This window comes from Rhynchophorus ferrugineus, unplaced genomic scaffold, assembly GCF_030347505.1.
Source record: "Rhynchophorus ferrugineus isolate W39M unplaced genomic scaffold, kcgeb_rfMv2 rfM8, whole genome shotgun sequence".
NCBI classification, from domain to species: domain Eukaryota; kingdom Metazoa; phylum Arthropoda; class Insecta; order Coleoptera; family Curculionidae; genus Rhynchophorus; species Rhynchophorus ferrugineus.
The window spans coordinates 37953246-37969660 of record NW_027472587.1 but is presented as its reverse complement, the minus strand read 5'-3'; the positions used below and the strand labels follow the sequence as shown (position 1 = coordinate 37969660).

The window sequence follows — 16415 nt, the reverse complement described above, 5'->3', positions numbered from 1 at the left end:
AACACGAAATAAGCGATCAAAGTTTTGCTTGCTCTTGGGTTTAAAAAGAAACGATAATACAAACTGAATATGAATTTCTATAAAGTCTTTTTTCTTTTTGAGTGTATAAAATTCAGTATCACTCCAAACGATTTGTGTATTTAGACAGTGCAAGTTAAAAGAAATGAAATGAAAACTTAAAAAGTCATACCTTTCATTGAATTATACTGTTTATTTAATAGTATTGTTTAATTTAACAAATATAAATCTGGCTAGGTTGAACTCGTTTATGTTTAAAAAGCCAATTAAAAAAAGCACGGCAATCTGTGAAAGTTTCGTCAACCGTCTTCCGTGTCACTCTTTTCATATTATGAGATTTAAACGTAAAAAAACTTTTTCGTAAGCTTTTTTTAACGTTTCTGTTGTACAAACCTTATCCTGACAATAACGAACATAAAAAAATAATTATTGAATATGGTGAAGTTGTTCTGAGGTTATGCCCATATAGAAATTCCGAGGATTCGTTTTAATCTATATAAAATTAACAAATACGTTTCATATTATCCAACTTTCAACAATCAAGAAGAACTTGGTTCTTTCTGCAAGTTTATTTTCGACCATTCTCGTGCCGACTTATGATATTATTGAATAAACATCGTCAGGTAAATAAGACAACAACCAAACTGAATCCATCTGACTGTCGATAACTTTTTAGCACACCTGATAATCAACCAGGCGGCCTTGCTCTTACAGAAGAGGTCCCTTTCGGATAACCATCGGTGGGCCACACACCGATCAACCGTAGTGGTGGTTGGTCTCGGGCTTTGGGTCATGTTGCTGATCATTATTTTAATGATTCTCGCACAGGACGAAGCCCTACAGGCAAAAAGTTGTTCTTATTTTGTGCACGATTTCGATTTGTCGTTCTTCCATTGTCGGCATTGCTATGGTATAATTGAACGATAAGTATATTAGAGAAATATTGAGATAGTAACGTAAACTATTGTTATAGATTACAAAGTTTGTAATATGCATATGTGGCGGCTTGGTTGGCGCAGTGACGTCAAGGCGACAGGACGGTCCTCCTTGCGACAGTCGCGGGTTCGAATCCTGCTAGGGCATGGATGTACTTTATGTCTGTGATTTTAATTGTAAATGTCTTTATAGGCAGCAGTCGAAAATCAGAGAAATAATAATTATCCCAGTCACGCCAGTAACTAGGCTAGGTAAGACCGGATGTGTTTTGGTTACTCTAAGTTAGTCAATGGCCAGTCGGTAGGCGTAATGCCGAGGACCGTGGTTCGGAGCCCACATTAAACAATAGGTCCATTCCAGATAAACCTTCGTTGGTAAAAAGGAGAGTTTCAAATGTATTTAAAAATGTATATATAATTTATTTAAATATGTATCATTCTAAACTCTTTCGAACACTTGTCTGAACGAGATTTGTCTGATATCTGGAAGCTTGAAGTCTTCAATCATACACTTCACTTCATAATTACAAATTTTTACGCAAGTACTTGAAATTATCAAATTATCCCTGCTTCAGGCTTCACTTTAGCGACCGCTACAATTGTTTAAATAAGATACGAAATCAAAATTTTCAAAAAAAAAAATATCTATTTAGATAATCTACGTGAATGGCTATGGTAAAACCCGCGGAAGTATTTGATATCCTTCATTTTTATCTTCTAGACGTTATTTTCGGTAAACAAATATAAAAGCAATGAGATCAAACTTAAACTATAAATAAAATTAGTTAGTATAATATATCTTTGTTCTAAGAAATGTTGTGTAACCGGAATTATAGAGGCAAAAAAATTAGACATTGTTTCAACAACTCTTTCAACTCTTAACTTTCAAGAACCGGCTCTATTTAACTTAAATTATATATATATATATATATATATATATATATATATATATTTATATATATATATATATATATATATATATATATACATATATATTATATATCACTAGATGGATGTTATTTTATTTTTTTATTGTCGAAATAAATTGAATTCAAATAAAATCAATGTTCTAGGAGCACCACCTTAATGACATATAGGGATTTTTAGAGAGTAAGCCTATTTTTCACCTAGTTACAAAATAATTGGGATTTTTATGAATCACGTGTGGAGTCAAAAATGTACATCTTTCAACAATTATGTTAAAAAACTTAAATAAATACAATTCTAATTTACAAGCTGTTGTTAAATGAAACTTTAAATTAAACACACAATATTGAGTTCGAAGTCTACCACTTACTCTATGGTTGTCTGTACAAGTGAAATTATATTATAAATTAAGCTTTTAAATATAAAATCATATTTCTAGTATTATTCTTCTAAAGCCATCTACGGACGACACTTGAATACGAAAACAATTTTGAAACTCTATCGGTGCACAAGATGGGATTGCGAACGATATCCGATGACTGACTCGAACGTTGTAAGGACGCGAACCGGTCGTTTCGTAATCTAGTTGTTTCGCCAGGTCTAATGACCAGCGTGTCGGTCGTGGTTAAATAAAATTTGCGATTTCTTCGTCGCCCAGGTGTATACATACACCTGTTGCTGAACTTATGACGCACAATAGGGCCTGCTATAATCGTACTCGTTCGATTTCTCCCGTAAACTGGTTCCAGGGCCATATTTTTTTGAAGCGGTCGGCTATCGAAGAATCGCTGACCGTCCGTGCTGAAAAGACGGCTCCTATAAATCGCCAACAGAGATAGAAGCCTCTAGATATCGGCTATACTTCTTTATACCAATTCTATATGCTATAAATGCTGCTATACTACTTTATACCAATTCTACGTATTTATCTTACCCCGAATAAAAGCTTTTTCTGCAAAAAATAGATTTGAAAGAAAAATTGATCTCCCCAAATCGGTGCATGACATCAGTCCGCACTGGATGGTTTTATGGATACAACCCTTTTTTTATGAATTTCTTCAAATAATTTTGTGTTATAATTACGAATTTTAATTCCCCTACTCTAATTCTACATCGGTACAGTCAAAAACTCTGTCTACGCTTGATGTGTTTTGCAATATGAAATCCATCAAAAATTAATTCGATTATTCCTAGCAATATAACAATATATAAAGATAAAGTTAATTCTAGATTAAAATATAAATAAATCATTGCTAAATCTATGTGAACGATAATGTCATATTATTGATAGTGATATTATTAATGAAAATGATGCAAACACATCGTATCTGTCGTCATATGATCAGTATCGAAAAGATATTGTATGTACATTTTGCCCGTAAAAAATTTCTTCACGTTGCATCCCGCAAAGTTTCTCAAAAGCTCAAAAATATGGTCGCGTCAATTGGTACGAAGAAATGGACAAGACATATAATTACGATATAGGTGACGAAACTTGGATCTATGCGCATGAGCCTTAAACAAAACAATAATCTTCTGGATGGGTCTTTCAAGACGAGACAAATTCGACAATGAAGATTCGTGCATACATCTGTTCCAAATTTTGAGTGATACACAGCTACTTGTTTAGCAGAGGTGCCTCGTGTAATACAAAAGAAGAAGTGGCAACAAAGGAGCATTCTTCAGGACAATAGAAACTCTCGTAAATCGGCTGAAACAATTGCTTATTTAACTGGTCAAAAAGATCCAAATGACCCATCATCCTCCGTACAACCCTGGGACTGAGTTTTTATTCCCGCTTATCAAGAATAAATTGCGTGATGAATTTAAAAGCCATGTTTTGGAGGTACCTCAATCAGAGTGGAAAAAATGTTGTGAAGATTACTTCAAGAGCATGCAAAAGCATGTTGATGATCATGGAGAATACTTCGAAAAAATAAAGCCATTTTTGTTAAACAATTACTGTCTTGTCGTTATTAGGCGCAATAGACTAAAACGTTTAACACCACCTGATCTGATTACTGGACATATGTAGGCTTTAGAATAAGACTAATTAATTAAGATAATATTTTATACAGAAGATCGCTTAATGAAGTGATTTTCTACATGCCATGTATATATAATATAAACAGAAGAAATACTTATTGCCAATAGGGCAGATTGTGGAATCACGAAGAGTAATAAAAAAAATTAGGCGCAAAATATAAATATCAACACTCGTAAGCACAGAGCTAAAGAACAAAAACATAGTCTGGTAACACAACAACTAAATAAGCAATAAAGACAAAAGCCAAAAGATATCCTTGGGTATATGTCAGGTCTTTCATTGTGTGAGTCGCGAGGATATCAGTTAAATTAATCCATCATTTACTGAAGAGATTTTCGAGATGCACAAACAAATTACTCTTTTCCGAAAAAATATATTTGGTAGAAATAATCGCGTCCTCTACACAAGAACGACATTTAAAACAAACTCGAATCGGTAAAAGTAGACAAAAAAAGACGACACAGTCTGGAGGTTATACGATGACGCCCGAAATATAGGTCGTCGTTTTTTTTCCTTCGTGTGTGTTTTGCTGCATCGGAGTCGCTGTTTTGTTTTGCCCGCAGTGTCTGGCTTAGGACACTCGATTTGCATGCGGTCGGTGTGATTGAAATGCATAGTGCGACCGACCCTACGCATTGTTGTTTGTATTCGTTCTTTGCGGGATGCCCACCTGTGTGATTTTTATCGCGGTACTCGTATTTCGACGGACTTCGAGCTTGTTACAAACGAGCTCCAGTGTCACCAGCGTCAAAACGTACTATATGCAAAATAACTACATTAGAGCAAAATAACTATTCTATGACAATCCTGTGTGCTTATTTGCCTGAAATAAAAGTTATTTCTGGAAAAAGAATTGACTCTAAAATCGTGTAATTTTAAATGCTCTCTAAAACGCCCCGAATCTGCCAAATAGGCGTAGTTGTTGGTCGTACAGGACGGTTTGTAACTTCTTGCTGAGTCTTATACATTATATTGATAATTTTGTGTTATAATTAGACAATTTATGTATATCGATAGGTATGTGTGTAATACAATAATCAATTTTACAAATATGCATGAAATCAGTATATATTCCTACAAGTCATAGAAAGAAAAATAGAAAGAAAATACCAACACACCAGTTTGGGTTTATTAACAAACACTCAACAATTGACCAGGTCCACAGAATAACAGATGTTACTGAAAAAGCCTACAAAAGTAAAAAAGTATGCTCAGTTATATTCTTAGCACAAGCCTTCGATAGGGGTTGGCATGAAGGCCTTGTTCATAAACTACAGAAAATGTTACTAAAACAACACACCAAACTATTAAAATCGTACATTACAACCAGAATGTTTAGAGTTAAAGAAGAAGAAGCTTACTCTACTATAAAAGAAGAAGCTACAGCAGGTATACCAGATGGAAGTGTACTGGGTCCAATCTGGGTCTACCCTACACTTGTGATACACCACAAATAGCTGTCGGAGACAATAGTGAAGAAGCCTCACAAAAATTACAACAGGCAAGTGACAATATAAATAATAGGACACAAGCTTGAAAAATAAAATTTAATGAAAGTAATATGTGCATGTGCAGTTCACCTACAATAATGAAGAAAAGAAAACAACTGCAACTGAAATAAAGGAAAATGTATTGACTAATTGAAAGAAAATCACAATTATTAGTACTGTTACTGAAGCCTATATGGACATATGGAGTTCAATTATGGGGATGTTATGCAAATAGTAACATAAACAAAATACTAATAATAAAATAAAAAAAGTCCTGAGAAATATTGTGGGCACACCCAAATACAACCGACTGACACAGTCAGTCAAGAAAGAGAATTGCAAGGGGGCATGAGGAAAGACTCCATTATCATGAGAATATTGATTGAGATTATTGATTCACTATTTGTTCGAATTCAACGATCTACTACTAGAAGTCTCAATTTGCATTCGTCCACCAAATTTTACGAACAATTTTTATTATATTATATTCCATTTTAATGAATGGTTATATCTAGTTTTTGTCACATCTTGGAATTACATACTTCTAAACTAAATCTGATGGATATCACATACAAAAAAAGTAAGTCAATATGCGAAAAGAGCATCTTAAAATGAAAGAAACTGTATTGGTTGCTTGGATGACTATAAGCATTATAACTCGACAATAAATAGTCATTATATAAACAACTTTTGAAGCCATTTGGATCGAGGAAGAGATCTAGCAAAAAATCTGATATCAATGTAATTCAAACTTATCAAAACAAAGTTTCTCGCAGCATTGTTAATACCCCATGATATATTAGAAATCAGGACATCCACGAAGATACTACAACTGCTCAATAACAGCGAACTTACTGGGAAGTTGAAGAGCCGAAAACCCTTAGAACTAATATAGTGTTTGTGTGTGAAAACTGTGCCGTGTGGCTTGCACCAACGGGAGTGCATATCCATTAAATACTAATCAAGTGTATAGCCTGAAATCCTAAATCTGGACTTTGAGAACAATATAAAGGAAAAATTATTGGGTAATTATAATTAACAACGAGTTGTAATATGCATGTCATGTGCTCTTTAAATTTAAAAAACTTTTAAATTATTTTAATTACCCATAGATCGGGTTTTTTTTATCGCGGAATGATATGCACTTATTTTTATTCGCATATATGAATATGCTTTATTGTCCTATTAATTCAAATTGTTTTATGCACGTCTATAAAACGTATAACCCGGTGATACCTTAATGATCGGGTAATAGAGATGACGAAATGCGCCATTAGTGCTGCTAAACGGTTCCACATGTATGGCATTAATTTTACGACTTTGGCTCAGTAAGACACAACGCCACTAATCCATTAAGGGGTGAGATATTGATGGAAAATATAAATGGCAACAAATTAGTATCAACAAACAAAATTGTTTGTAGTGCTCTTGAATTCACCAGGCTATCCGCATCAAATATTTAAAATCTTATTTTCGGTATACATTATACTAAGGATGGAAAGTATTCGGGTCTTGAAGAATCTTCTTTCGTTCGTTTCAAAATGTTCTGTCGGTAAAGAAATTGCGTAGAAAAAGATACGTTTTTTTATATTTAGATGGTGTTTGAATAAAAACAGAAGGCATCTGTGTTACTCTAATTTGTGAACATTGAGCATGAACAAGCTCTTAGTCTCGCTTCCCCTGTCGCTGAGTAATTCAATGTCTTGACACGTCGTAAAGTGTTACATATTATTGCTGCAGTTGTTAAACCAGTTTTGATTATTTTGATTACTAGTTGGTAAAAAGGAGTGGCTTGAGTAATTACATCAGCGTATTCAACAACAAATCCATTTTAAACCGCATTATTCGCTTTATTTGTTTTCATTATCTAGTACTATGTAATGTATAAGACCGCTGTAAAGATTCTGTACATCTTCTACAATCTCTAAAAATGCCGTTTTGTTCTCATTTTATCATATTTTCTGCGTGAAACTGCACAAGCGAACATATTTCCTGATTGTTGAAAAAAACGAGATTTTTTAGTGGTGAAATAATATAATCTATGCATGGGATAATAGAATAGATACTGTGAAAAATTCTTCCACATTTTCAGATGGTTGTCTTGATCTGTAATTTTGGTTTGCTACTGCTCGAGGACGATTTGATTTTTTGACTTTGATTCAACATTCGCTTTTTTTACAGACAGATTTTTTTAGTTTTCTAGAAAATAACCACAAAATCCGTAGAGGAATTATTTCGATGACATTGAAGCATATCATTTAATTTCTTTACGCCATCGTTTATTGCCTTTATATTCATATATGCCTCTTGAAATTAATTGCACACAGGTTTCAGATTGGCTATTGTGCCAATCTGATAAAAACGTTTTGCTCTAGCTGAACTTGTTTAGATTCTTGGGCATTGTGTAAGCCTTCAATAAAGTCTGGAATTAAAGACTCACGTTTATACATATAAATGGCCATAAAATGTTACCGAAACGGTAGATTGAACTCCTACATCTCAATTAGTATAATATTTAGAGCGAAGCAACAAGAAGCTTACTCAACAATAAAATGATCAAAAGCAGGTGTTTTGAGTTATGTTCTATATCTACTATACATTTGCCGATGAGACTACGAAACTTATTATTGGAAGAAGAAGCAACCAGAAAGCTGCGACTGCAAGTAATAATATAAATAAGTGGACCTAGACTTGGATAATTGGAGAGATGAGAACTCAACGAGAATAAATCAGTGCAAACTATTCGTAGGTCAACAAATAAGAATGACACTATTATTCCGTACAGTAAGAACGCTACCTTCTTTAAAACGATTATATTAAAAAAGAAAGAAAAAAACTCGGATTAATTAAAACACAAAAAATCTATTGATTATTTGGAAGAAAATCTAAATTATCCGTACATATTAAGTTTCTACTGTACAAATACTAGTATTGTGGATGCACCCAGATACTACAAGAACAAATACGTCATAATTATACAAATGTATGAGAAAATGCTGCTTGGATAACACTGAATTAGGACGTAGAGTCGAGAGAACCAATCCTCCAGTTACTAGCCAATGGGTCTCTTAGATAAGTTTTAGTTTAAGTTTTAAGTCACTCTAGAGACAAATTGTAAGTTAGTAGCGGCTAGTAATAATATATTAATTTAAAAAATAACGACATCAAATGATCGTTGCTTTTCCTGTTTTTTTTAACGGCCATTCTTGTTTAGTCGTTCGACCCGCATGTTGTTTTATGCGTTTTTGCAATGGTGTCCTTGTTTTGTCTCGGCTAAATTTAGATCCGCGTTTGAAAATGGAAGAAAAAATCCCAATGGATAATTAGAAACCTATTATTATATTGTCAGGTGATTGTATCTCATTCGCCTTGACTGATTCTAGTCGCTGTTACAGAACAACAACGTTTCAACCGAACAAGCCAGAACCGAAATCGGTGCAACACCGAAAAAAATATAAAACAGCAATTTACTTATGACAAAAATATATTATATTTGACGTTTCTAAGAATTTTTCAGATCTATAGACCTTTCCGACTGGTCCCCATAGAATCTGGACATATATACGTGTCAGAAGATGAAACGGAGATCCTTTAATGATTCCAATTTAAACAAGAATAAATTACGGCCAAATATATCTTCTCGAGAGGTTTCAGTACACTTGTATCTTCACTGTTTTTCAATTACGAAAACGGAACGCCGAGCTAGGAAAGAGGACGTCGCATAACACCTATTAACTCTGGTTATCTCTTCCGTATCAGTGTCAGTGACAGTTCTCATGCTAATATTAATATTAGATGTACAAGTATGATATCATCGAAACTACCCTTAGTCAGTCACCTCAAGTTTTTAAAACTTGTCCATATCAACTATGTTACATTGTAGTGGGTAGTCACATCAAATATTTCTAATAATATGATGCTTTTTATATTAGGATAGTACAATTATATAACTTAGTCCTTTTGTTATCCGCTAGCTGACATGACCTTAATGAATGCAAAAACATGTTTAAGAAATCGGATATACCTGATTATGACGAATTAAAATTCCTGTTTTGCATTCGCACGTCACGGCTACGTCCAACTTTCTCTGCTCGACGATCTTAACGCGTTTATTGACTCTATTATTAATACTTCAATTGAAAGCAATTATAACTCATTCTGATCTACCGAGAGTATGGCAGTTGAACTCCGATGGTCTCTTCGGGAATTCGTTCCTTTTTCTCATCGCCGTTCGTTCATCGAACATCAAAAACCACTTTCCTTTTATTCGAAATAATCGATTTTAAAAACCTTCAAACTATTTCGGAAGTAAGACCAAAAAATAATCACGGCCTAACCTCAAATATCTCAACGAAATAGAAATACTTCTATACATCACCAAAACTATAAATAAGCACTTAGTGCAATTATATAAAAGAGAAACAGCCTCATTGATAGCGGCGGTTAAAAATAGTTTGCGAAATCCTTTGAATTAAACGCGTTTTTTTTTTCGGCGAGTATCGAATTTAGTGAAAGTTTAGTAGCTATTTTCGACGGGATCAAGTGTTGAGCCTTTGCCGAGAACATATCCGTGGAATTTGCGTTTGATTACCAGTCACGGTCGTTTGAATATTACAGTTAAGCAATTCGTGCATAAAAGAAGTTAATTGCGAATAAATCCGGTAGAATTCTTTAGGTTCAAAGAAAAATGCCGTAGCACCGACAACGTCGCTCGATTATTTCTTTTCGTATGCCTAAAGACGAAAGAAATATTTATTGTTCTGCATTTTATATTATTTAAAATAGAATCCTTAGATGCCGACCTGATAACCACAGTAGTTAAACCGACAGAACAGCCTTCCTAGTGTTACGATAGTCTCGGTTTAAAATCCTGTTACACTACGGTTGTAATGTTCTATGTTTGTGATTGTCTCTAATTGCACCTAATCTTTAAGAGTGTAAAATCGACAAGGAAAAAATCACCCTAGTTATGCCAATAATCAACTTCGGTAAGATCAGATGTCTTCCGCGATTCCTTCTCTAACATGGTTACTAATAAGTTTGTGATTTGGAGCCCACGTTACGCAGAATAATTCTAATCTAGCTAAACTTTTTTTGGTAAAAATTAGACTTTAAAGTGTTAAATTTGTATTAATCAGTTGTATTTGCTTGTCTATGTATGACAGTCATTATATTAAAATGTTAAAAATTAAGGTAAAGCATATACTAATTAGGATAATATATGCATATAAAAAACCTTATATACATATAAGGTATTAAAGATAACAAAAATATCCAAAAATGATCTTAGGTAAAGTCAGGGGTGGGCAGTAGTGAAATTACTTGCAATTAAAATACGTAATTGAAATACAAATACATATTTGGTATTTGTTGACTCCGAGGTATTTTGTGCTTAATATTTCAGATAATTATGGCTTTAAAATACATTTGAACATAAATACAATTAGCGATCTTATTAATTGGTGCGTTCTGTGAAAAATAACGCACAAAATGTTGACTGCTAAATATGTGAATCTTAAAAGTTTACCAGACAGCAGTTATTTGATGAAACTTATTAGTACGAACATCACGATGGATGCTCACGACGAAGTGAATCAAAAGAACGCTGTGACATATCAGCCAAATTTAAGAAGAGGAACTAATCGACACATTTCTAATAAAACAAAGAGATCAATAAAAATGAAGAAACAAAGTAAAATTATAACCAACATGAATGTCAGAAGAAACTTTGTAAAAAGTTCACGAATTTTGTCATACAGGGTGTTGTTAAGTAACCCTTGAGTATTGTTAACGAGCCAATTTAAATAACATAGTACCTATTGTTTTTTATATAAACAAAGAACTTAAAATAATTCGATAACGTTTTATTAAGATTTATGATATTGTCGTTCCTTTGTTTGATTGTGTACTGTATAGAAATTCAAGTAGATATATATATTAAAACAAATTAAGAACTTGAGTACTTTATTATTCCAATTACTGGTTAGTTTTTAGCCCACTAACTTTTTTTGGCGAAATTTGGCGAAAACTCAAATTTTAAAAATAACCCACATCAACAGTGTCTTGGCCTCCTTTGACCCAAACGATTTCATTGCTGACACCAACTGCTGGTGGTTTTAAAATACCCTATCTCTCTCTCCCACGTTCAAATTTGGAAATACGATCGTGAATGGTTTTCCGCGGATGCTTTTAATTAGTATTATTTATAGAAAAAACCTGCCATACAAACTCTCGGCTTTTCGCTGACCGCCCATCTGTTTGGTGCTATTAATTCTCAGCGTCATTTATTTTTGCACAACACAGCATCCCGTATAATATCCGTTGTTATTAAACCAGCGCTGTACCGCGCGCCATACTGTCTGTCGCGGTGACCTTGAACCAACCAGCTAAGAACTCGTCGCTGTACTGGCGGATTAAACAAATAGGAATATAGATGTCGATATATTGGTGTTTATAAAAATACTGAATCACATACTGTGTGCTGAAATATCAGTTTACTGAAAGGATGTCGGTAAAATATCCATATTTCTAGTTATTTTGTCTGTTATACCGAAGATCAAAAGAAGGTCAATGATCGGGAAAAAATATCGATAAGAATCAATTAAATTAATTAAAAATTATCGTGAATAAAATTCACTAATCGCGAATAAAAGCCTCTGAACTGGAACCTTCGTGTGTGTATTTCATTTCCACGCCTACTGGATTTACACAATTTTCTTCAAAACCGACATGAAACCTGGAACGAACCAGAAAAATCGAATCGAGTTTACGAACGACTGATTGACATTCGCGTATCTGTAGAACTATGGGAGTTATTGGTGGTGTAAAATCCCACCGGAGCCAGTACTGCCTCAAGGATGCGTTTGTGACGTCAAAAGGTCGTTTACCCGTATTCTGGCCGATGTTTTCTTGAAGAATTCTACAGAAAGATAAGCAAACAATTCGTATTTGGCGCAGTTGATATATATTATCATGAATTACGACGACTTAATTACGAATGTGTTTCACGAACGCCTTTAGTTGCACAATAATTGCAACATTCTAGCTACGGTAAACTAGGAAGCGCACTAGGAACGATAACATGATTCACGAAATAGTGAGAAATCCAATATCTAGTTTCGCCTAGCAAACAATAACAAAATTTCGAGTAACAAACATCGAAATAGAAAGCGTTTTCTGTTAAATATAAACTGATCCAATATATATTGAATTTATCATAAATATACCATTATTTATAAGCCACTAAATAATTTCTAAATTTAAGCCATTTAAAATCAGATAACAACTGTCATAAAACTGTTTAAACCTGTTTAGACGTCAATACAAACGTAATAAATAAAAAAATTTACATGTATATCTTCAAATAAAATAGTTAACGCATGCCATAAGTGACGTCAAATATATTGCCAAATGCACTTTGTAAAAATGTAAAATTCGTTTTAAACTCGGAGCGGATTTCTCCTTCTAATTTTACTCTAATTAACGTGTAACCAATAAGTCTATAAAATTCCACTTGTATGGATACGTATCAATAAAATTCTTGAACACATTACCGATAATAATTAGAATCTACAAACCGACAAACGTTGTAAACCAAAATTCTCAATTAAGGCGGCAACATTGCGACGTGCTGCGAAGTTTTGATGACGTGCGTTGGCTGTTTTATTGTACAGACTATATCAGTAGTTCGTAATACAGTTGAATGATTTGAAAGTACTTATATGGGAATATCGTTATCTAATTGTCACCCATCTTTTTTCGCGCAGTAATGAAGACAACAGGATGATAAATTAATAAGATAATATCTAAGTTAGTCGATAAGAATAATCAGCTGATAATCCAAATCGCTTTTTAATCGCCTATTTCAATAACGTTAGGTGGTGATGGTAGAGAATCGAATTAGTGGAGCAGCCACAGTAAGACAACCAAGTGTAGAAAAGAAGCAAACCGATTTTGGAGCACGCGTCGCCATAAACGCCGGAGAATTTTCAGTATATTATGAGGCTACAGTATATTATTTCCTCTCTGGGAAGTAGAAAAACAAAGTACTACTAAAATAAGCTTCTACAATGTCAATTTTCAGAACGCAATAGGCTTTGACTAAGTAATCGATTGATACTAGCTGGATGGTAACGCAGCTGGGTATAATAATCTTTGACTCAAAGAAAGGTATTGCTGAAACAAAAAAAAACAATACCAATACGATTACCATATCATCAGAATGAATTAAATAAGCGTACAGATACTAAAACAAATGTTCGCAATAGTTGGAACTATCGAGGTCATGAGTTATTTGAAAATCGTCGTCTTCAGACCGTCTCCTTTGATCTGCCAGGTGTACAAGATATCGGATGTTGGCGGGTCTGGAGCTGTCATGGCGGACTTCCGAAAATTTTGACCAAAAATACGACGACGTTGCGACATCGTTGTCAATGTTGGCAACAGCTCGCTAGTGTCGTGACGCAAACCAATTCTCACCCACTAGTCGTCGACTCGTTTAAAATTACCTCTCTGAAAATCGGTAGGCCGAAAAAAAATGAAAATCGCAATTTCCCAGATGAGTATATTGATGTTTCCTTTGATCCTTGCCGCGACCAATCATTTCGGTAAGCAAATCTGTTAATGGCTTTTAAAGTAATCCTTTCTCGGATTTCATTGTTCGTGGAATAGTTTTGACGTGACTTTCTCGGAACTCGATCCAGATTTTCCAGTTTGGGGACAGACTGACGAAAGCGACACGGGATTGCTTTCCCTCCAAAAACTATCTTTAGATAAAAATAAATAGAGGGCAAAGATAAATTACGTGAGAGTTGAGTAAAATGTATAGAATCAAATGGCCAATACTTTGAATAAATACATTTTAACTATTCATATTCGCACACCTGACAGTGTCATAAATAATATTACAATATTAGAAATAAGTTCAGGCTTGGTGGGGCAGTGGTGAAGGCGACTGGACGGTCCTCCTACTGTAGCGATAGTCGCGGGTTCGAATCCTTCTGGGACATGGATGTACTTTGTGATTCTAATTGTAAATCTTTGAGAATTGACAATCTCTAAGACAACCGTGAAAGATCCACTCGCCACTCGATAGGCTTAATGCCGAAGATCGTGGTTCAGAGTCCACCTTAAACAGGTCCAGTCCATATAAACCCTCGTTGGTAAAGAGGGGGAGACTTTCAAATATATAAAAAAATATATATATATATAGATATTTACCTAACACAAAATTGTTACAAACAAGAACTTTACACAAAGGCTATCACATTAATTATAAAGAATGCAACTTGTGAAATGATCGTTCAACTCGACAACCTGGTTTTTTTATCATTGTTTCCCAATTCAACAACAGGTTTATAAATTTAAATTAGGGAATTCCTGAATTTTTTAATCTGGTTTTGATCTACAGAACACTGCAAGCGTCTTGGCGACCCGCTGTCTAATTTTTAGTGGTGATGGTGATAGTGAACTAATAACGCTTAATATTTGGTTTGAAATATTGCATAATTATCGACAAACCCTATAAAATGATAGCGTGTGATACAGTTCATTTGAATTATATATATTTCTTCGAGACACCAACAAGGTTAATAAAGTGCCTCGTGTATTTTTAGTTTTTTTTTAAGTTAAACGCATAACTGCTGTCTTGAACTGCAATCTTTTAATGGACTACTGTGAAATTTTGAGCAAGCCGCATCACTATTGGAAAAATGGGAAAGGGTGATCTTCTTTTGTTGATTGACAAGAAAACCATCACCTAAACCAAGGAAAGGCTGGGTAAATACTATGAGGATTTTATGCGTCTGATTTTTATTTTTTTTATATTTTGTAACAATGCATCATAAATTAATAATTTTTAAACATTATATATACGTTAGCATATATGAACTTTATTTGAACAACTAATCACAGATGTAGCGTTTTACAATATATACTTTAAAATACATGGGACAATTCATCCTTTGTCTAACAGTAGCACTTGGATATTACGTGTTCAGTTCAAACTAACCTAAAGAACTAAAACATACGAACCTAAAACATTCGAAATTATGTACAACCGTGGTGTTGATATCGTTTTTTGGGTTTATCTGGACTAAAACTACTGTTTAACAAGGGTTCCCAAAGCACGGTCCTCATCACTAATCCTCCCGATTGGCTAGTGACCAACTTTTGGTAGACTATCTCAAAAATATCGGCTTTTATCCAGCTTAGTTACTGGCGTGACGGGGATGGTCAATCCTTGGTGAGATTTACACCATTACCGAAGACGAATCTTAATGTTTTATGTTAGCAATGAATGAATTTTATATGAACAATGAATGAAAGAATTGCATTCCGAAGTTTTTTTACCTGATTATAGTAATTGTATAAAAATAATTACTTTTTACAAATAATAAAAGTCCTAAAAGCTGTATTATTTTAATATGTTTACCAGCTATATTATTTTATTGATATTTGATAACCATATGTTGTTTTTCCAGATAAGGCTGAATATACTACCATAACATTCAAGACAACAAAAGGGATAAGATTCCATTTTACAAAGCTTTGCCTACAGATTATTTCACAAATTTAGGGAAGAAATGATCTCATGAATAAAAAACGAAGTGATTTTTGTTGGCCTTGATATTTGTAAATTGTGGATATCTTGGATATCATATACAGAAGTTGAAACAAGGTTTTAGATAATGTGAACTATAAATTATCGCAATTAATATGATAAATAATTACAAACTGCTGATTATTTACTGAATCTTAAAGTTTATACAGAAAAGGGAAAGAAAATAACATAAAACGTTCGTACTTTATTAATTTAATACTGTTGTAAGTAAAAAGTTTGATTGCTTTTTCAGATTTTGTTGTTTCTCTCCTAGGTTGTATTAGAAATCAAGTCATTCTTTTAAGATGGGACTGTGCACAATTGAAGGACGAATTTCGGTAAGTCATAGAAAATATCTGGAAATTGGAAGCTATCACTGTCCAAGGCCAGGGCAGCTA

The 16415-nt window shown here is 33.8% G+C and overlaps 1 protein-coding gene across 4 annotated transcripts in view; it reads right to left on the bottom strand.

Annotated features, from left to right (window-relative positions):
- ITP (Ion transport peptide) overlaps positions 1 to 16415 on the bottom strand; it is a 53990-nt gene that overhangs the window by 22740 nt on the left and 14835 nt on the right. The gene's annotated exons all lie outside the window — the stretch shown is intronic.